Below are 23,162 nucleotides of genomic sequence, written 5' to 3'. Positions count from 1 at the left end.
CGGTGCTGTCATCACGCTAGAACGTTGTTGGTACACACTCTCACACACACACAATTTCAGTGCGCGCGCAGGCGCAAAAACAAACATATTTACATGCAATGCATAGTTGCATTGGACAAATGTTGCGACTTAAGAAATCTTTAAAAACGTGTTTTTAAGTAGATAACTAACACAAACTTTAGTTAGCGAGCGCGAAGCGCAAGTATCAGCGGTCGTGCCTTATACGCAAAACGCTTCGCAAAGCGATGCGAGGCGGCAATTCATTGCGGCCGTAAGGCCGCGCGTAGCGCGCTAGTTAATGTCCAATTTCTTATGACCGAAAAGTTACTACGCTGCTCTTTTTCATCCGTTTATAAATGTAACATACATTTTCATTTGTTTACGTCGTACGCAAACTAAATAACGTAATATACTTTTATACGTCTAGTAAAAATATAAAATAGTGTTCTTGAATTATCAAAGTCATGTGCATGGACTTGACGCCAATTTTCAATTTTTATGATGGGGTTGTATTATATGTTACCAAAACCGAAATATTTATTATCGTTAAAATTTTGGTGGTGCATGAACTTGCACGCCAATATCGACGGTAATTGGAATAGAGCTTTTAAGCAATGCATTATTACAATAATATGTATAACTTGATTACATCTATAGCATATGAGTTCAGCATATTTTACGTAGCACAAATGCTAAGCATACTGATATTTTCATACGCGTCTAGTGAAATAGAGAGATTAGTGGTCTTTGATCATCAAAGCCGCGAATATGGACTTGCACACCAATTTTTCATGTTCATGGTGGCGCTACATTTAATATTACAAGAAGTGATATCTTTATTATCACTAAAATTTTGGCGGAGCATGGCCTTGCACGCCAACTTCTGACGATAATAAAAATGGAGCTTTTTCTTATCTTACATTATATTAAAGTGCAACAAATTTTTTCTGGTTCTCCGTGCCACCAACCCTACGTCACAATTTTTTAGATATTAAAAAATTTTAGTTTTAGGAATTTTTGGTCTTAAAATTTGGGCCAAACAATTATTTTTTTCAGACATTTTTAACCTTTAAATATTTGGGCCTTAAAATTTTTTTATGCAAAATACTTTTAACCCAAACAAATTTGGAAGCCTTAAAAATGTTGAACCTTTAGAAAATATATGGATAAGGACGTACCGGTAAATTTAGGTTAATCTAAAGAAACGTAATTTTAGGCATTACACAATGTGGTCCTTACAATATAATTTCAAAATCTCTACACTATATTAAAAAATTTTATATTTGGTCAATTTTGTAAAAACCCTCCACTTTATAGGCGCCGAAAATGGTCTTTTTTATGCACGTGTTATAAAAACGTAATTTTGTTTATCATATCTGAAGGAGCAGTTGTAGTAGTGTACTCATTTGCTAAAATAAATTTATTAATGCATTAAAATATCTATAAGTAAGCATGACTAAGAGTATTAATAAAAATAGGTAAAAAAATGTATGCGGCAAATCACTTAAACCAATTAATTAGTGCAGAAATACCTGATAAAAATAAAAATGAAAAATAGATTATTTGCTGTTTTACGACAATTTATGATACGTTTATGATACTGTAGATGTACTTATTTTAAATGGAATTGGAAATTATTCTAATTCTAAACGTCAATTAAATGATAACCATATACTTGAATTCAACAGCATTTAAAAATTTTACTCGATTTTTTATATGCAATCTGCAGTTAATTTTCAGAGGTTGTCTAGTATTCAATCTATTGATGAACATAAAGAATATATTCAAATACTTTTTCTGGTTTAAGTACAAACGGACACTGGATTTGTTTGTGGTACAAAGGCAATGTAATTTTGATAGTATTAACGAAAAATGTCTTGATGATGATCATAAAATTTGTATTGATAGGCTGTTTCCAAATAAAGATAATTTACGCATATCTTATGAACAAGTACAGTATCAGACTGATTATGATCGCGGTGTTTCTATCATTTACAGTCGCTATGGTATTTAATATTTGCCCAACATATTGTTGATCTTTATCGTGAATAGCTAATCTTTTTATAACATGTGAAATTTCGTGTAAACAATATTATAATAATCTCTGCATAGCTTCAGGACTTAAATATCCCCTATTATATTAAAATGTGCCTGGTAGTCTCCGGCTATAAGTTCACTTCATCCCCAAAATTATCCCTCCTTAGGGGTTGGAGTAAACCGGAAGTTTACCAGAAGTAGGCCGGAAGTCAACCAGAAGTAGACCGGTAGTTGACCGGAAGTAATCGGAAAAAATACAAAATAATCCGGTGACAATTAAATCAATAAAAAATACAAAATAATCCGGTCAAAAGTGACCAGATAATGCATATTTGCTGAAGTACTCTTAAGGGATGAATGGAAAATAAATCAACAAATAGTTAATACAAAGTTTGAAAAGTATTATTTATAAACTGTAAAAATTACATCAATATAATTAATTTTCAAAAATGTACATTTAAATAAATATTGGGTTGGTGAAAAAATAATTTCAGTAATGCTTATTCAATGAAGCCACACTATAGCATGTTTAGAGGTTTAAAGTCTATAAAATATTCTAGAGTACAAAGTAGTGTCATCCGTTTACTGATTCAAAAATTATTGCACTTTGACAATGGAGATTCCAGAAGGCCGCTTTCGTCACATTTTGCTTTTCTACTTCCGAAAAGGGAAAACTGCAGCGCAGGCTCATCGAAAATTGTGCAGTGTTTATGGTGATGAATGCTTAAGTGAACGCCAGTGTCAGAATTGGTTTGCTCGATTTCGTTCCGGAAACTTTTATCTTAAAGATGAACCTCGCCCTGGTTGGCCAACCGTTTAAAAAGTCGATGAAATTCTTGAAAAAATCTAGATAGACCGACATGTTTCATCTCACGACGTCGCTATGGAACCAAACATCGATCATAAAACAGTTTTAAACCATTTACATAAGACTGGATACAGAAAGAAGCTCGATACTTGGGTTCCACACAAATAAATGTCAAAAAATTTAATGAATCGAGTTTCCATTTGTAAATCCCTGATGAAACGAAACGAAGTTCCTCAATATTAATTTTATCAAAATATAATTTAAATTCAGCAAATTTGTATTGCGTAAGTAACGTTTCTTATACTAAAAATTTCAGTAATTGTTTCAAAATAAATTTTATTTTTATAATCTTTTGAAATTGGAAAAAGGATAAAGCTAATGTATCATACATTCTAATCAAATGTTGTCGCATTTTACTAATATTAAATTGAACATTGCATGGGCAAGTATTAAATACAATAGCGACTGCAAATGCTATAGCAAAAACACCGCAATCATAATAATTAGTCTGATACTGTACTTGTTCAAAAGATATGCGTAAATTCTCTTTATTTAGAAACAGCCTATCAATACAAATTTTAAATCATCATCTAGACATTTTTTGTTAATGCTATCAAAAATTCGTATTACATTGTCTTTGCACCACAAACAAATCCTTCTGTCTGTTTGTACTTGAACCAGAAAAGAGTATTTGAATATACTCTTTATGTCTATCATTAGACATTCTTTGAAAATTAACTGCAGATTTCATATAAAAAATCGAGTAAAATTTCAAAATGTTGTTAAATCCAAGTATATGGTTATCATTTGATTGATTTTTAGAATTAGAATAATTTCCAATTCGTTTTAAAATAAGTACATCCATAGTATCATAAATGTAGCATAAATTGTCGTACAACAGCAAATAATCTATTTTTCATTTTTATTTTCATCACGTATTTTTGCACTAATTAATTGGTTAAAGTGATTTGCAGCATGAATTTTTTAACCTCTTTTGCACAAATGTCACATTGACAGTGACGAATTGACGTAGAAAATTATAAAATTTTAATACGTAACAAAATCACGTCAATGTTCTCGCCAGTGATAAATAACTATATGCATAGATAACTTTTTTGATAATATTAAATTTCACGTTGCTTACTAGATAAAAACGAGACATCATATTTTTCTATTTGTTTACTAAAATTTTAGCATTTTCATGATGATCAATGATTGAATAAAATCAATTTAACCTAGCCGCAAAAATGTAGAAAAATTAAAGCATGAAAAGCAAAAATTAAAAACTGAAATTATGAAATTTAACGATTTTTAAAACGAAAATGTTGAATTGAAATATTAGGAAATATAAAATAACAAGAGTTTGGAGTATTTTTGTTTTAATTTAAAATTTAAAATTAATTTTTTTGACTGTCATAGTTTTTTAATATTTTCAGTTTCAAAATTTTACCTTCCATTATAAATTAATGAGTAATTTTCGTGCTTCAAATCTTTATTAATTGACATGTTTACTTTCACCCTTATTAGGAAGTAAGATCTAAACAAAACTTGAATTTTATTACTATTGTAATGTATATTTTAACCGAGCGGCGTTAGGAGTGAGGTGAATCGCACTAGTTTATATAAAGAAAAAAATGTATTATATAAAATACCTGTTAACATGATATCAAAAGCAGGCATTATTACAGAAATCTTTGGAAATAACAAAAATGAATGATGAAATATTAAAGGATAAAGTAATTCTTGCGCCTAAAAACAATGATGTAATTGATATTAATAATAAAATACTGGCTATTATGGAAAAATTCGTTGAATATTCAAGTAAAGATACAGCAGAAGATGATAATGGACAAATCTTAGATGTTGTGTTACCTACAGAATTTCTGAATTCTTTAACTCCTAATGGACTTCCTCCACAAAAATTTAAATTGAAAATTGCTGCCACTGTAATTTTATTAAGAAATTTAAATATTAATGAAGGTCTTTGCAATGTAACACGATTAATAGTTGAATAATTTCTAAAGTATTCGATCTGAAACGGTCACGACTCTTCTTGGTCTTGTGCGCGTAGAAGATTTTAATTTTTGAGAAGAGCAATGATCATTTACTGATCTGCGTCTGAATTTTGACACCAGATCACAAATAAAGATTTGATTTTATAATTTTTATAATATAAGAGAGGTCCGGGATACCAGGTAGTGGAAAGTTATTTCAATAATAATAGTATGTTATTTCTTTTCAATAACAAAATATATTCTGTCACAGACGCACACGTCTGCAACGCGAGCTGTGAGACGAGTCAGCGATAAGAGTCCACAGAGCCGTACTACGATGCATAGTATGCGCTTGGATCGTAGACGTTAGCTCAGTGGTTAGAGCTCCCGCTTGTTAATCTCGGGGTCCGCGGTTCAAGCCCGCGTCTACTCTTTTTCGCTTTCCGACTCGTCTCCTCTCCGTCCGTTACACTTGGCATCCCTGGTGGGGAGATCACCGGTTTAGAACCTGGCTAAAAAAAAAATAGATCTCTTCTCGAACCCACAACAATTCCTACCTTACCTACACCTACCTTACCCTTGACAGCACTCCACCAATAGACGCCCCAGATCAAGCCCCTGTAAGTCATGAGTCTGAATAGATCATGAGTGGACGCCTCTAATCTGCGTGGTAATGCAGCCTGCAGTCTTGTGTCCGAACATGGCCGAAGGCCGAGACACAAGGCCGAAGAAAGCAGGAACTGCCTATCGGTAAGGAAGTGCGCGAGCCGAGGACGGCTCGCCTCAAAGGGGGGTGGTGTCACAGACGCACACGTCTGCAACGCGAGCAGCGAAGACGAGTCAGCGATAAGAGTCCGCAGAGCCGTACTACGATGCATAGCATGCGCTTGCATCGTAGACGTTAGCTCAGTGGTTAGAGCTCCCGCTTGTTAATCTCGGGGTCCGCGGTTCAAGCCCGCGTCTACTCTTTTTCGCTTTCCGACTCGTCTCCTCTCCGTCCGTTAGAATTCAATCAATATTCTTTTTAGATAGAATATTGCGTAAATTGCTAATATTCAGAAATTGTTGTATGTTCGCTTTGATTATACAATATATTCGTAAGACAATACGCTTAACTTTTGTGTTATTGGCTTTGGATCATGATTTTTCTAAGTAAATAAACGATTCGAAATAATTATAAGTTCTAGACTGATACGCGTTAGTTGCGTTATCAGTTTTCACGCACACACTCATTCACACACTTATAATATAATGCGCGCGCCGTGCCGCCGCTGCGTCGAACTCCTTCTCTCGCGCCGCTGCGCTCGCCACTCAATATATACAGATATACAAATGTGTTGCGCGCTCTCCCCGCTCTAACGCTGCTTCTGCTGCTGCCGCTCGCTGGCTCGTGGTGCTGCTGGTGTTATGCTGCTGTGAGCTCAGCTGTCCCGGAACGTTTGAATGAAGAGTGGGGGAGCGCGAGATACTCGTGTAAAATCTAGAATTTTGTTCCACGAAAATTAGTTTTAAATATAACTTATAATTTTTATGCGGAGCCTGTACGGGGTGTTACAGATCTAAGCAGAAATTTTGACTGGAAAGAATATTGGAAAATTAGCTTTGATACTAAGAATAATTTTGTCACCATCTAAAGGAGAACTACCATTTAATATGCGTAGAAAACAATTTACATTAGATTAAGTTTCGCATTGACAATAAATAAATCACAAGGTTAGTCATATAATAAAGTTGGTGTCTATCCGCTATCACCAGTTTTTAGTCATGGTCAGTTATATGTGGCTCTATCTAGAGTAAAAGATAGACAACATTTAAAGTTGCTATTGATGAATAATGCCAAAATGGAATAATCGAATAGTTAAGATAAAAAAATTCACTCTAAGAACGTTGTATACAAGGAAATATTATAAACAGTACAATATTATAACAGCTGCACTTTTTGTTCAATGTTTTTTTCAATTTTTTTCAATTCAAGAAATATGAAATACCTAAAAATTTTAATTTTTAGGTATTTCATATTTCTACTAAAAATAAAATGTTAGCATCTTTAGCACCTTTTGACCATGGTTTTATTGTAACCTTTTTATCACTAAAATAAAATCACTAATTGTTCTGATACACTACCCTCGAATGATTTCTACATCTAGACACCAAAACCAAGCGCGAACTACCTAGACCTCATCGGCCACCCCGTACACCTAGACACCGTCTTCGAATTACTTCTACAGCTAGACACTAAAAACTACATGTAAGCGAGCATGCAGAAAACCGATAAGAAAGCAATATCCATCTAAGTATAGTTGTGCGGCCAACTTCACGGTCCTAACACTTGTTGCGGCTAACTTAACCGTTCCAACATTTTTTGATTTGATGTGAGCATTTTTTGAATGACACACTCAAGTATTATATCAAAGGTAGTTTTTATCAATATTTTTGTTGAAAATCACAGTTAGGCATAATAAAACATGATATAAGTCAAAATATATTAGAGACAAGAAAGAAATGCATTTATTTCTTTGTAATAAAAAATGCGAACCTTAACATAGAAGTAAATAGTAGCATGGGCTCCGTGGCTTTGTCTGCTTCTCAAACTCGCGTTCGTGGCGCTACCGCGCCACTTGATAATAGAATCTAATTAACGTAACTGTTGAAATCTAGTACCATCCGTAGTAAACTAAAAAGAAACTAATACCTGTGAATAACTGTTGACTTTGTCTTAATTCCGACATTCTTCTGTTGAACATTTAAATCTTCAGATGGAAACTGTTATGTGCAGAATTTTTGTTCCACTAAGAATCAATATAAGTATGGAAAATTATGTAATTTTATACAAAATCATATTTTATATCCTCATATAAAGATAAATTCATTTTATTATTATTTTATTTAATACTTATCTAAATTATTAAATAAGACATTATTTAAAATATATTACGATATAGTAAAATGCACTATTACGCACGCTCCGCGTGCGTTCAAGCACATTTTCTGCCCCCTGTATCAGGAAATAACGTTCGATATACATGCAAAAAGTTGATTTTTATAATTTTATAAATAGATAAAATTTAGTTGTCAATATTAGAATGATACTTTATTGATTGTAAAATGAATGCTTTTTTGAATACAGTTTTACTATTTAAAAAATAATTTTCAATTATAACTAAGAGTATTTTAGAAGTAAACCTAAAAGAGCAGTATACCTAATAGTAGAGATCTCATTTGAGATTAATCAATAGAAATGACTATAGATAATTGATAAAAACGTTAAAATATTGAAAATTCACATCAGCTTGGGATGTGCAGTAAATTTGTATACATTTATTTGAATATTATAGTAAACATATATAATACATTAATGAAAGAATATAATTTATGGTAATGTTTGTTTAAAACATCTATTTGCTTATGTTACGTTTTATTAAAAAAAAATTTATATTGTTTAATATTAATTTTTCTTTCTCTACTGATATAATTATGTAAGTGCTCTTTATATAAAGAAAATAATTACATAACGATTTTTGTCATTTCATATTCACAAACACATAGCTTTGAAAAAAGGATCATATCTGCACAAAAACTTATTCGCAGCATTCTTTTGATCTTGACCAAAACTGCAGATTACATTTTGTGATATGCATGAAAACATACGGCATTCGTCATTTCATATTCACAAACACATAGTTTTAAAAGAAAGCTCATATCAGCACAATAAAATTATTTGCAGCATGCCTTTTATCTGGACCAAATCTGCAGATTTTATCTTGTGATATGAATAAATACTTACAGCATTCGTCATTATATGTCACGAACACAAAACTTTAAAAAAACAATTATACCTGCACAAGTAATTATTTGCAGCATCCCTTTTGATTACATCTTATGATATGCGCGAATACATAAAGCATTCGTCATCTCATATTCACAAATAGATGGCTTTAAAACAAACAGCATATCTGCACAAATATTTAATTGCAGCATCCCTTTAATCTGAACCAATTTTAAAATTATCTTTATTCATCCATGTGTGTGTGTGTGTGTGTGTGTGTGTGTCTATATATATATATATATATATATATATATATATATATATATATGGGACGTTTCACGTAAACCGGACCATCAGTGCACCCAATATTTGGGTTAACCTAACAAGACGTTTGAGGTCTCAAAATGATCGTCTGGTCAAAGGCTTTTGAAAAAGTTCTGGCCTTTTCAAAAATCCAATGTGGCGCATAAAATATGGAGCCTGAAACCCACGTTTTCATAGCACATTCAACAAACACAATAGTAAAAATGTTCTAATTTGTGAAATATCGCACCAAAAAGCATGTACAACTCATGATAGGACATATTATTGACAATGCTGACGGAATTCCAAAATCAAAAATGGCGGAATCAAAATGGTGGACATTATACCTCCACCAAACCAATTTTACCGTAACAAATGATTTTAGATCACTTTAAAGTATCGATATGCGGGTTTTTGGGGCCACTGCACCTTATTTTAACCTCGAAATTTTAAAATCCAAAATGGCCGATCCAAAATGGCGGACATTATACAACCACCAAAACTATTTTACCGCAATGAACGATTTTAAATCAGTTTAAAGTATCGGTATGGGAGTTTAAGGGGCCGCTGAATCTTATTTTAACCTCGAAATTTCAAAATTCAATATGGCCAATATAAACTGGCGGATATTTGTCATAACCCACCCGCAGGCTCTCTCGCGAAAAGCCCCTGCTAACGCGCAACTCGCCGAACACGCCACGCACGCTGCAGCGCTTATCACCGCGGCGCCAGTACCGCGGCGCGCCGCTAGGCGGCTGCGCATTACCCACAAGTAGCGTCGCGGAGGGCACATAAGGAGGCCGGGTCCAGCGCTGTACCTCGCCCCTCTTCCAACAGCCTAATGCTGCAAGTACACGGCTCGTGTCCAATGACAACTTGTGCAAAGACTTCAGCAAATAAAACTGTTTTGTGGCAAAGGAATTTATTGCTTTCAAGTGATTTATTTCATCCCTCTTTTTTACCTACACCCCCAACCCCTTCCCACGTTTAGCAACCCATAGAAAGGAATATTTTCTTCAAGGAATGCTTTCTTCATCGGCGACTTTTTCTCCAACAGTCTTTTTCAGGATAGTTGGTGAGCAAGTCCATCAGCGGCTTTATTCATAGGCGACATTTTCTCCAACAGTCCTTTTTAGGATAGTTAATAGGTACATTAATAGATACATTGGCTACTTCTTCTTCAACATCCTTTTTAAGGCAGTTGTTGAGTAAGTCTTATTTTATCGGCAACTCCTTGTTCAACTGTACTAGCCGTAATTTTGTTATTTCTAACATTTTTTTTGTTTTGGTTGTGCTTTCTCATATCCTACAACAATGTCTTCTCCTGCGAAAAAATATCGTATCGATAGATGCGTTAATCCATTTGATATTAATACAGGACACAGCAAATCTCTTAGGAAGATCTCCAAAGAATTTCAAGATGTCTATCCTGATTATCCAACATCTTCACTGATTTGTGATACATGTAGAAAATCCTTTTACAAACTACATGATTTGTCATCTCCAAACATCAGTATGAGTGTTGATTTTGAATCAGAGACGGCCTCACCTTCGGTTTCAAACACGGATGCACCTATGCAAGATGATCTTACAGATGTTTTAACTGGACTTAAAAACAAATTCCAATCCCTGCCGGAGAACGATCCATTCCGTGTCAGTATTCTTACTATTTTGCCCGAACACTGGGCAATACGTAAAATTATGAATCAATTTGGTGTGTCTCATAGAATGGCTCGTAAAGCAAAACAGTTAAGAGAATCAGATGGAGTTTTGGCTTCTCCTGTTGCAAAACGTGGAAAAATATTACCTGCAGAAACTACTCAGAAAGTTGAAGATTTTTACGAAAATGATCTTAAAAGCAGAATTATGCCAAATAAAAAAGATACCGTCAGTATTTATTTATATGGTGAAAAAATAAAAGTGCAGAAAAGATTATTACTTACTGATATTAAGAACCTTCATAATCAATTTAAAGAACAGTTTCCTGAACATCCGATTGGGCTTACCAAGTTTGCGGAACTGAGACCAAAATGTTGTGTCTTTGCAGGATCCTCTGGTACACACCAAAATTTCAAGGCAATGATTGACGCAGTAAATATAGAAAAAATCTCAAACAATATTCTGAAGAATTATAAAGATTGTTTGAATTTCGTTCTATGTGAGGATCCCAAACCAAGTTGTTATTTGAATGAATGCAAATTTTGTCCGGACATTCAAAAGTTTACTAATTACGTTGAGAACATTATGGATGAGCACAATATTGATCAAGTCATCTTCATCACGTGGCAATCAACCGATAGATACACTTTGATAAAACAATGCCTCAATGCCCAAGTTTATTTCTGGGAAGAAAAATAATCTTTCAGATGAAGAGGTTCTTGCTCAATTGGATTTTGCTGAGAACTATGCTTTTACAGCCCAAGATGCTGCACAGGCATTTCATTTTAATAATGATCAAAGTACGATTTTTCCTGCTGTTGTTTATTATAAATCTGAAGGCAAGCTACAGCATTTCAGTACAGTATCTATGTCCGACTGTACTACTCATGATGCCACTGCAGTATACATAATGCAGCAAAAGCTTATACCTGAAATTCACAAGGTTTGGCCCACAGTAAAAAAGGTAATATATGCTACTGATGGTGCTAAACAGCATTTTAAAAATCGTTATCAAATGAGTAGTTTAATGAGTCATAAGAGAGATTTTGGCGTTGATGCTGAATGGCACTGTTTTGCAACAGCACACGGAAAAGGTAGTTGCGATGGAGTTGGAGCGATAGTAAAGAGCTACAAGAGCGAGCTTACAAGCTGCAAAAAATAAAGCAATTCTAGATGTTAAAGCTCTTTATTCATGGGCTAATGGGCGATCATTCAATATAAAATTTTTCTTATACACCAAAAAAGATCACGAACAAACTCGTCAATTCCTAACAAAGAGATTTAAAAACTGTCCACCTGTCACAAACATACAAATGGGGCATGGATTTATCCCAGAAAATAATGAAACGTTGAAAGTCATGCATTACTCAAATGCCAATGAACCTAGGAACAGAGTAATTTATGATATCGGCGAAAGCCATTTATCACCAGTAAAAACTCCACGAACGAGGAGCCAGAATTGATAAGAGTGCACAAAATGTCATTAAAGATTGATTCATTTAGCTAAATTATATATTTTTTTCATCCACGCAGGCATATACATATACACAGAACAATAGAAAAATGTAAGTGGAAAAACCGCAGACAGATAATTCTAAATCTAATAGACCAGAAAAATATAAGATTCATGTGCACAAATACTGATTCCGATAATACATTTATAACCATTTACCTCACAAATCCCCATATCGATACTTTAAATTGATCTAAAATCATTTGTTGCGGTAAAATTGGTTTAGTGGCGGTATAATGTCCGCCATTTTGGATCCACCATTTTAAATTTTGAAATTTTGAGGTCAAGCTAAGATTCAATGACCCCAAAAACCCCCATATCGATACTTTAAACTGATCTAAAATCATTTTTTGCGGTAAAATGGGCGAAGATAGAAATTAATAACAGGTTTCAGGCACTTGAAGAAGCAAACACATCGCCGGAGGGGAATGACGAACCGAATAGCTTATGGGGGGACATCGAAAAAACGGTAAAAGAGGCCGCGAACAAAGTACTGAGTAAAAAGAAAAAGCCAAAGAGCAAACCATGGTTTGACGAAGAGTGCGAACTCTGGTTTGAAAGGCGCAAAAAGGCTAAATTAGATAGCTTACAAAATAGAAGCGATAGGACCGTAGAAGAGTATTCTAGGTAAGGAAACAGACGAGCGCGATCTACGGAAATAAGAAGCGGGAGTATCAAAAGAATCTTATTAGGAGAATAGAAACTAACAGTAAGGAAAATAACCCCCGCGAAATGTACAGAGGGATTAACGCCATCAGAAAGGGTTTTAGGAGTAGAGCGCAATTGATGAAGGACGAAAACGGGGACCTCGTAACAAATGACAACGAATTACTGTCGCTGTGGAAAAATTATTTCGATAAATTATTAAACGTGCACGAAAATAGCGAAGAATTAGGGGACGAAATTCACACTGCTGAACCCCACGTGGAGGAACCGAGCTACCAAGAAGTAGAGGCCGCGATTAAAAAACTAAAAAACAACAAAGCCGCTGGAAATGACTGTATACCAGCTGAGTTACTCAAATATGGGGGCGTCGAGCTCACTTTCAAAATCTATAAACTAGTATGTGCCATCTGGAAAAATGAAACAATACCCGAAAATTGGAAGGAATCTATCATTATACCGATTTTTAAAAAGGGGGATAAGACAGACTGCAATAACTATAGGGGTATCTCACTTTTAGCAACGTGCTATAAAGTTCTGTCAAACGTAATACAAGCTAGACTCACTCCATTCGCGGAAGATATAGTAGGAGATTATCGGTGCGGATTTCGGCGCAACAGATCGACGAGCGATCAAATGTTTACCATACGACAGTTGTTAGAGAAAAGTGGGAATTTTGCGAAACCATACACCAACTATTTATAGATTTTAAAAAAGCGTACGACTCGATTAAGCGAAGCAAAATGTATCAAATTCTAGTACTTCTCGGTGTACCGAAAAAACTCGTGAGATTAATTCAAATATGTCTGAACGGAAGCACGGGAAAGGTCCGAGTAGGCGGTAATGTATCAGAACCCTTCATGATACGCGATGGTTTAAAACAAGGGGATGGGCTCTCTACGGTGCTGTTCAACTGAACATTAGAGTATGCCGTTAGAAAAATGCAGGTTAGCCAGCTGGGCGCAACGCTTAATGGAACAACGCAGATACTAGGCTACGCAGATGATTTTGATATACTGGGGGATTGTAGGGAAACGGTAGCAAGAAACGCGGCAATCCTCATAAAAGCGGTGGAGTATACAGGGTTAGAAGTGAGTGAATCAAAAACAAAGTACATGATTGTGGATAAGCTAGGCATCTGCAGAGGGGAGGAAGATCTCAGAGTTGGGAATTTTACTTTTGAAAAGGTTAGCGAATTCAGGTATCTGGGTACGACCATAAATGATAGAAACGAGATTAATGTCGAAATAAATAAGAGACTCCATTCGGGTAATGCTTGCTTCTACGCCGTGAGTAATTTACTTAAGTCGAGGCTGTTGTCTAAAAACGTTAAAATAAGAATATACAGGACAGTAATACTGCCGGTGGTTCTGTACGGGTGCGAAACGTGGGCTCTCACTAAGCAGGCGGACAACCGTTTTAGGGTATTTGAAAATAAAGTCTTGCGAAAAATATACGGGCCGAAGAAAGATAAGGAATCCGGGGAATGGAGGAGACTACACAATGATGAGTTACACAATCTGTACGCGTCACCAAATATTAACAGAATAATGAAATCGCGCAGATTGGGATGGGCAGGGCACGTAGCGAGAATGGGAAACGACCGTACGGCAGCGCGTGTCATGAAGGGCAGGCCGATGGTAACGCGACCTCTAGGTAGACCTAGACGTAGATGGGAGGACAACGTAAAAGCGGATCTAGTAGAAATAGGACGGGTGGGTGTCGATCGGAGAGGTGCATCTTGGATGGGGTTGACACAAGATAGGGCAGCGTGAAAGGCTTGCGTAGATGAGGCGATGAACTTTCGAGTTCCAAATGCCACGTAAAAAAAAAAAAATAAATAAATTTTATAGATTATAAAAAAAGATTGAATGTTTGTCGAAGTTGAGAGAATAAAAAGAAAATCCGTTTCTGAAGTCTTAGGTATGTACATTATTTAGATCAAGTGGTGCGATAGCACTGCACTAGCAAGAAAAAGTACGAAGTTCGATTCGATGTCGTCAGGGCATCCCTATATATATATATATATAAAGCAAGCAATGTATCTTAAAAGATAAATAAATATTTTTTTAAATAATATTGTATTTTGTATGTATATATATTAATATTCAAATTTTACCAAAAATTATTAATTTATAATATCTTTAACTTTAATTATTTTAAAAAATTGATTGATTGATTAAAAATTGATTTTTTTATACAAAACTCTACAAAAAAGTTGATTCATATAGTCATATATTTAATTATGTCCTGACCGATTGTGACGGTCTTGACGTCTCAGGAGAATTAATGGACTGCGCTTTCGCCTGCCCCTGAGTAAAGCCAAAATTAGACGCGCAAATTTGAATAGTGTAATTTTCGTTAAAAAAAAATTTTAAAATACATTCTTTACCATCGAATATTTATTTATAAATTGTTACTGTTGAGCGTGTTAACGCGAGCCATTTGGATGATATGAAAAAATTATTTGGTTATTGTCAAATTCATTTTTTTAATTTATACATAATTATTTGATGGTAAAAAAATGTATTTATAATTTTTTTTAACGAAAATTACACTATTTAAATTTGCGCGGTAAGTTTTGGCTTGCCGCGCAAATAAGTGTGTCTCAAATTTTGATTGTCATAGCAATAAAACTTCAACAACATTATTTTGCATCATATGTGATGCAGTATATCATTTTAGTTGTTTAGCACAAAAAACAACCGACATCAAATTCATAAGTGGTAACTTAATAGTGTACCCAGAACATAGTGACACAAACCTAATCTCAAAAATAGAAGAGGAAGGTTTAGACGATGCAACAAGATTACTGATTGCACAAATAAAACTGAATAAAACGGAAGAAGTAAGGAGAGATCTACTACTTGAAGTTACAACAGCAGAACAGGATGAACTTGACATCAATATTGAAGGAAAGTACAAGCTAATAAAAAATGAAAACTTTCTTCTGAAACAGCTAGTCAGCGAATTGAAGGAAAAAAAACATACTACTTAGAGAAAAATTGCTAAATAAACAAAATGAAAGCCCTGCGGCTAGTTTTTCGTATGTAGAAGTTACAAGTTTTCCTAAACTGTTACAAAAGAAAGTGCCTAAGATAACTGTAAAAAATGTGAGTAATAAAGCAGTGGACGTCAAAAAGAAAGTTATAGAGTGCTTAGTTACTGAAAAGAAGATACAAACAAAAAACTTGTACGTAAATAGAAAAGAAGAACTTGTTATCAATTGCTTGAATAGTGAAAGTGCAGTGTTGATTGAATCGGTTTTGAAACATAACCTTGAAGGCATATGTGAGGTTAGGAAAGATACGTTGAAGAATCCTAAAATCAAAATTGTCGGAATCGACAACTACAGTAACATGGAAATGGAGGACATAGAGGATGACATAAACATGAGAAATTTTGGGAGTTTTACTAACAAGGGGCAAGTACTACATATGTACAAAAATAATTACAGTGGCTTAACTACAGTACTGATGGAGGTTCCTGCGGACATATACAAATTCATCAAGGAGAATAAAAGCAGGATTTTTGTTGGCTACCAAAATTGCAAAGTACATGACTCTATAAATATAAATCCATGTTACAATTGTGGAAGATTCGGGCACAACGGTAATAAATGCAACAACAGTTCTGTATGCCTCAAGTGCGCAGAAAAACACAGGACTAATACCTGCACAAACAGCGCCTTTAAGTGTCTGAATTGTGTTTTTTCAAACAGCAAATATAATACAAAGCTTGACGTCAACCACGCTGCTAACGATACAAACCAGTGTAACATCCTGAAGAAAAAAATCAGCCTATATATAAACTCCACTGACTATCCTATTAGGCCTACCTTACCGGCAGTACATCAAGTCAATCGAGAACGTTACAATACTACTAATACACACAACACAACCACAGACAACACAATGAAACAGCCTTCACAAGAACTACCTAAATCTACAAAACAAAGACATGAAAGGAGTGAAGCAGCCAAGCAGCAGCAACATCAACAATCGAAGATTGCTAGAACACCAATTCAACCTGCTGCTCCAGCAAAAAATACAAGGTTAAGAAGCAGTAAAACTTAAATTAATAAAATGGATACTTTTGATTATCTAGATATAATACAAAAGGATTAAATGCAGAAAGAAAAAACATACAGTGGTATTGGCGATCTAAACAAGACAATTAGCAACAAAAATGATATAATTATGCACTTAAATGTAAGAAGCATGAATGCAAATTTTGATAAGGTAAAAATATTTTTTGAAAGTCTGATCGTCAAACCATCTGTTGTTGTTCTTTCTGAAACTTTTGAGCAGGTTAATCATAATTTTTTTGAACTGATCGGGAGTAACTATGAGTACGAGTCTTACTACAATGATAGTAGGATAAATAGGAATGACGGAGTTATAGTATTCGTAAATAGAAACTAGGTTCAGAGCACAGAAATTGTTCAACAGGGTAGGATTAGAATTGTAAATACGAAAATTAACTTAAGTAATAATAGCAATATTGAAATCTCATCCATGTACAGATCTCATGGCATACCTAAGACTGAGTTTATTTTAGATTTAAATAAATATTTGATAAAAAAGAAGAACATTAAAAATCATTTAGTAATAGGAGATTTCAATATTGATTTATTGGATTGCGATCATTTGGGCCAAGAATTCCTGTGTAATTTTTTCGATAAAGGATATATTCCTGGATTTGTTGGAATTACAAGGCCACCTGTGGGCATTGCTAAGGGATCCTGCATTGATAATATTTTCATAAAAACTGATAACATACATACAATTACTTATAAACTCAAACTATCAATAACAGGCCATTACCCTATATTTATAGCTCTCAATAAAATGAAAATAGTACATAACAAACCAACAATAGTTTTAAATTATAAAAAATTAAAAAATAGTGCTGAAACAAGGAACTGGAATGAAATTATCACAATGCAGGATCCTAATTTAGCAACAGATAAGTTGTTGTCTGAGATTAAACAATGTATCGAGTTATCCAAAATTAATCAAAAAAGGATTAGACAGGTGGGAAGGAAAAATTGGATCACTGATGCGATAATTAAATCGTGCGAAACCAAAGAATTTTTGTATAACTTATGGAAGTTGGATATAAATAATGAGCAACTTAAAACTGAATACAAGACCTATTGCAAAATTTTAGAGAAAGTTATCAAAGATGCCAAAATTAGATATGATAAAAAAATAGTCGACAAAAATGCAAATAACCCCAAAAAACTATGGGAAATTATAAACAATAAACTGGGCAAAAAAAAGTCTAATGAAACCATAAGTTGTATAAAGAGAAACGATATTAAAGTTACAGAGAAAGTTGAGATAGCGAGTAACATGAATAAGTTTTTTTGTGAGATCGGCCAAAAATTGAGTAATGGTATCGTGCAACCCAATAATGCTGAAAACAGACTACTGGATAATAATGCTAACTCAATCTTTCTAAAGCCCACAAATATAAATGAAGTCAAAAACATAATCAATACATTGAAAATAAAAAATGGTGGTGTGGACAAAATAAATGCTAAGTCCTTGAAAGTGATTAGTAATTATATTGCGGTACCATTAACGCATATTTTTAATTTGTGCATTGAAAAAGCTATATGGCCCGATGCACTAAAAAAGCCGAAATCATTCCGATATATAAATCAGGGGAAAAACATAACATTACCAATTATAGGCCCATCTCACTTATATCCAATGTTGCTAAAATTTTTGAAAGAATAATTTAACAGGCTATATGATTTTATCCAAAAAAATAACATAATATCAAAACACCAATTTGGTTTTATGAAAAATATTGGCTCAAAAAATGCTTTAAACTATATCACACAAATTTTGTACAATAATGTAGATAAAACGATACCAACAATAGTCACTTTTCTCGACTTGGCTAAAGCTTTTGATACAGTTGACCACAAGTTGTTATTAAATAAACTGTATTGTATTGGTATTAGAGGTCAGGCATTGGATCTCCTTAGAAGCTATTTGAATAACAGATATCAAACTGTTAAAATTGACGGTGTAGAAAGTGATAGTTTACTAATAAGTATGGGTGTTCCACAGGGTAAGATACTGGGTCCACTTCTATTTATTATATATATAAATGATATGCTAAAGGAGATTCCACTAGAATCAATTCTATCGTACGCAGATGATACTGCAATTATAGCAACAGGCAATACATGAATAGAGGCGCAAAAAGTATGAATGAGTTTCTTACTGTGATATACAAATGGTTAGCGGTAAATAAGTTATCTTTGAATGTGGATAAAACAGTTTGTATGACATTTGGAAGCTATTGCGATAGTGTACCGAAACTTATTGATGTAAGAATTCAAAATAGAAAGATAGCTAGAGTTGAGTATTACAAATACTTGGGAATTGTCATTGACTACAATCTGAAATGGGATAAACACATTCAATATATATTAAAAAAGACAAAGTATCTAGTCTATATTTTTCACAAACTATCACACACTATGTCAACAGAAACTTTAAGAATGATATATTATGCTTTCTTCCACAGCATAATTAGCTATGGAATAGTAGCCTGGGGTGGTGCATATAGAAATAACCGTGATTTATTACAAAGTTTACAGAGAAAAATTCTCAAGATTATCAACAAAAATACTTTTAGTATACAAGATAGTCCATTAAACCTAGAGCAAGTATTTAATTTTGAATCCCTTAAAATCCATTATCAAGATCTCAAAACTCAATTCCAAATGTCTACAAATATTACTCGAAAGAAAAGTTTAATTATACCTAAGAGCAAAAAACGAGTCAGTGATAAAAACAGTTATAATAATGCTATTATAATTTACAATGCACTACCAAATGAGCTCAAGGAATTAAATATAAAGCAAAACCGCGGCAAAACGTAAAATTAAGTATTGGATCAAAACCAATACTTAGTTTTCCAGATAGTTTTAAATTGTTAAATTTGTTAAATTCTAAGAAAAGAAAATGTAATGAGTGTTTATTGTTGTTGAAATTATTTTGATAATGTAACTATCTTTAGTCTTAAGTACTAGTTTTAAGTATTTTATTCTTATGTTATATACCAAGCTTGTACACAGGTAACTTAGTTTACCTCTACAAGGCTTGCTGGTATGCGTATTCTTAAGGTATACTATGTAAGCTATCATCTTGGTTTAATAAATAAATAAATAAATCTCTATTGAATTGAGATATTGCGATCATTATTTTTTTCAGAAAAAATTCCCGTGGTTATAGGGCTCTCGGCGATGATTCCACGGTTTTATTTTAGATTATTGTATAAAAATGAATCAGTATTAATTATTTTATTTTCAAATGCATTATCTTAAGAACAAAATTCATTCATTTTTAACAATAACCATAATTTAGTATAATTTGATCATGTCAGAAAATTATTGGTAATTTTTATACAATAAAATAAAAAAAAATCAACGCGCCCAAAGTACATTATTTGATTACGATTTTAATTTTATGTTGAAAAGTTATTTTTTTCCCGGTCAGATCATTATCTTTTGCCCGGGGCATCGAGTAAAATAGCTACTACCATGGCTCTCCCACGTGACTTCACTCACACACGCAAAAGACAATGCGATACGTAGCGCGCTATGTTGAATCAGCAGTAGTGGGGTCACTCTGCTTGCACATACGCTTTAAGTTAGCTTGTATGATTGAGAGCAACGGTGAGAGCCATGCGCGGAGAGAAACACGTCCAAATGCAAATTCGTTTTTCGCGTAGCCTTGAATGCCCGAGCTGCCGAAAATTCTTCTTTCCAAAGAGCAGTCTCGCAGCGCGAGTATATACCACTGGACTCTTCAATACGACACATGGTCATCCGTTTTGTTACTACGCATCTCACTCACAAGTTTCCCAGGAGTGATCCAGGCAATCTTATCCAAGCTGCTCTATTACAAGAGAAGGCTACGGCGAGAAGTGTATTGTCTCCTTTTAAGTTTTTATTTTCTTTCAAACAGTCGACTATAGTCTCCCATGAACTACAGGCTGTTCAATTGTTGCTGAGGAGTAATTCATGATGCACTTTAATGAGATTATTTCAATTCACGTTAATTCTATAATTTACTTTCTTTTGATCATACTTAAATTACTTGTATAAACCTGACAATTATTCTTTAATTCATTAGTTGTGATTATTATTTTGTTCGATTATTATATGCCAAAATTTAATCTTTGATTTAAATATAACGAAATATCTCTGAGAAACCTGCGAGGCGCATTCAGAGATATTGTTCTGAATTTAACACTGTTATATTAATCGACAATATATTTTTTCTTTTACTACCACATTGATGTTATTGCGTTTGGAGTCATTTACCTACCCAAATGCTACACAAATTTCCTTTCCCGTAAATCAATAAGAATCTACAGTCCTCGCAATAAATAAATAAATATATATATATATATATATATATATATATATTTATATATATATATTCTTTCTCTGTCGTAACCTGGATGTTGAAAACTCCTTCGTGGCACGGCAGATGCTGATCAGTCTTAATTCTACACGCCCACTCGTGGCTGATTAATGTACGGTTAATCTAAGATACTCTATGGTTTCCCATTAACGCCGGTCTGCTATCGACGGGCCCTTCGCCTATTGTACGATGCAGACTCTCAAACCAAAAAACAAGGAGTTTTACTTGTTTTTATCTTGCACACAGAGTTTGAGTGTTTTCTACGCACTCAATAGGCGATGCGTACAGAGATATGGCACTCGTACTCACTGACCGGGTACAGCTGCACGATAACAGAATACTTATACAAAAGGAGCTCCGTGGATTGATTCCTGGCTTTTTAAAGCCTCGGTGACGATTCAAGGAGTTGTGAAATTTAATGAAATGCGGCAACGATCAACCAACCAGCGTCTGACGTGCAAGGATGATGTACAAAACTAAGTCAGTTATACGCGCGTAAAAAGTGCTGACTTGTAGGTCCAAGCACTCGCTCTGATGTTCGTCGATCGGTTTCGTACTGTCGCAATCGATTTTGTATACGTCGTCTGTATGAGTGTACGAATGCAGTCGCACAGGTGTTATACATATATATAAATTCCAAAGTATATATCGTTCCTCCCTACGAAGAGTAGCACCGTTAAAATTTCCCGACATAAGTAGTGCAACTCATTTGACGCACGCTAGGCTAGCACAACTCAAAATTTCCCGCGAAGACTAGCACAACTCAAACTTTGAACAACGAATTTCTCTAAACATTTCCCGATTTTTCGAAACTGTCCCTAATGAACATTTTTAAATATTCACAATTTACAACTTTTTACCGAATTTAAAATTGTTTTCACAAATACAATAATTTTTTACAAGCATTTTTTAAAATTATTCACTTTTATTAGAAACCTTTTAAAACTTTGAGGTTTGTTTGTTTTTGTCCAAGGTTTTTATGAACTTAACCAACAAAATAACCCAATTAAAACGTTAAATACTCACATTTTAAGTAATATAAAGTCACGAGTTGGCCGCATTTCTGAACTGTGCTACTCTTTGCGGTAAATCGTGAGTTGAGCTAGTTTTCGTTTGAAAATTGAAACTGTGCTAGTCTTCGTACGGAGCGACGATATGGACATGGGACATTACACATTTTTTTTGTGCCCGCATATGCGTGTGCAAACTCGAACTTTGCGCACGTAAGTAAGGAAAACTGTATTCATGCATTTTAACAAAAAAAAATCAAACCAGGACACAATAAAATCACAATTAATAACATAGCAATAACATCCAGTGAGTTAATACGCTTTCTCAAAATATTTTTGGTACGTTTATGCACGTTTCGGCAACGTTTGCAACGTTTAGGCAACGTTTTAAAAACTCTGTGAACATACTAAGACTATCATACCAATGATTACAGTTACACGACCATCATCTAGGTGGCGTCTTGTAAATCACAAGTGAAGTAGTGCTCTGGTGTCTACATAGGAAAGTGTAGCTTTTAGGGTGGTAGAGTGGAAATTTTGGGGGGAAGATGATAGCAGAAAGATATTACTTTCAATATTTTTTACTTAATTCAAACCTAAGAAGCGTTTCAGAAACATTCTGACAACATAACTTTTCCAAGAAAAGCGGACATTTTTTACGTTTTAAATACAACCTTTGAGAAACGTTTCTCAAACGTTTCGTGCTATGTGAAAACTGATAACGATTAAGGTAGTACTACCGGTGGGTAGATAGTCAAAACAAAGACCACTTCTTATTTCTTAATTATTTGTGGAATATACTTGATAATAGAGATCGCATTAGTCAAGATACAACAAACAATGATTATACTTTTAAATTAAGCGATTCTATTTATCATAATTACGAATAAAAACATTTTTGAACTTTTATTTGTTTATTACTACACTTACAGGCTCTAAACCATTTTTCACAA

General features: G+C 34.0%; 2 protein-coding genes across 6 annotated transcripts in view; one reads left to right on the top strand and one right to left on the bottom strand.

Annotated features, from left to right (window-relative positions):
- The window catches only part of LOC100113848 (ADP-ribosylation factor-like protein 6), a 246,997-nt gene that overhangs the window by 30,040 nt on the left and 193,795 nt on the right, over positions 1-23,162 (top strand). The window lies entirely within an intron of this gene.
- Positions 1-23,162, bottom strand: part of LOC103316486 (peptidylglycine alpha-hydroxylating monooxygenase) — a 112,066-nt gene that overhangs the window by 36,949 nt on the left and 51,955 nt on the right. The window contains exon 2 of one of the 5 annotated variants that reach the window (XM_032601772.1): positions 7,376-7,628. The exons of the other annotated variants lie outside the window; for them this stretch is intronic. The gene's annotated coding sequence lies outside the window, so the exon portion shown is untranslated. The remainder of the gene's footprint in view (positions 1-7,375; positions 7,629-23,162) is intronic. 5 annotated transcript variants of the gene reach the window in all.

This window comes from Nasonia vitripennis, assembly GCF_009193385.2.
Source record: "Nasonia vitripennis strain AsymCx chromosome 3 unlocalized genomic scaffold, Nvit_psr_1.1 chr3_random0005, whole genome shotgun sequence".
NCBI classification, from domain to species: domain Eukaryota; kingdom Metazoa; phylum Arthropoda; class Insecta; order Hymenoptera; family Pteromalidae; genus Nasonia; species Nasonia vitripennis.
This window is presented reverse-complemented; position numbering and strand designations above follow the sequence as displayed.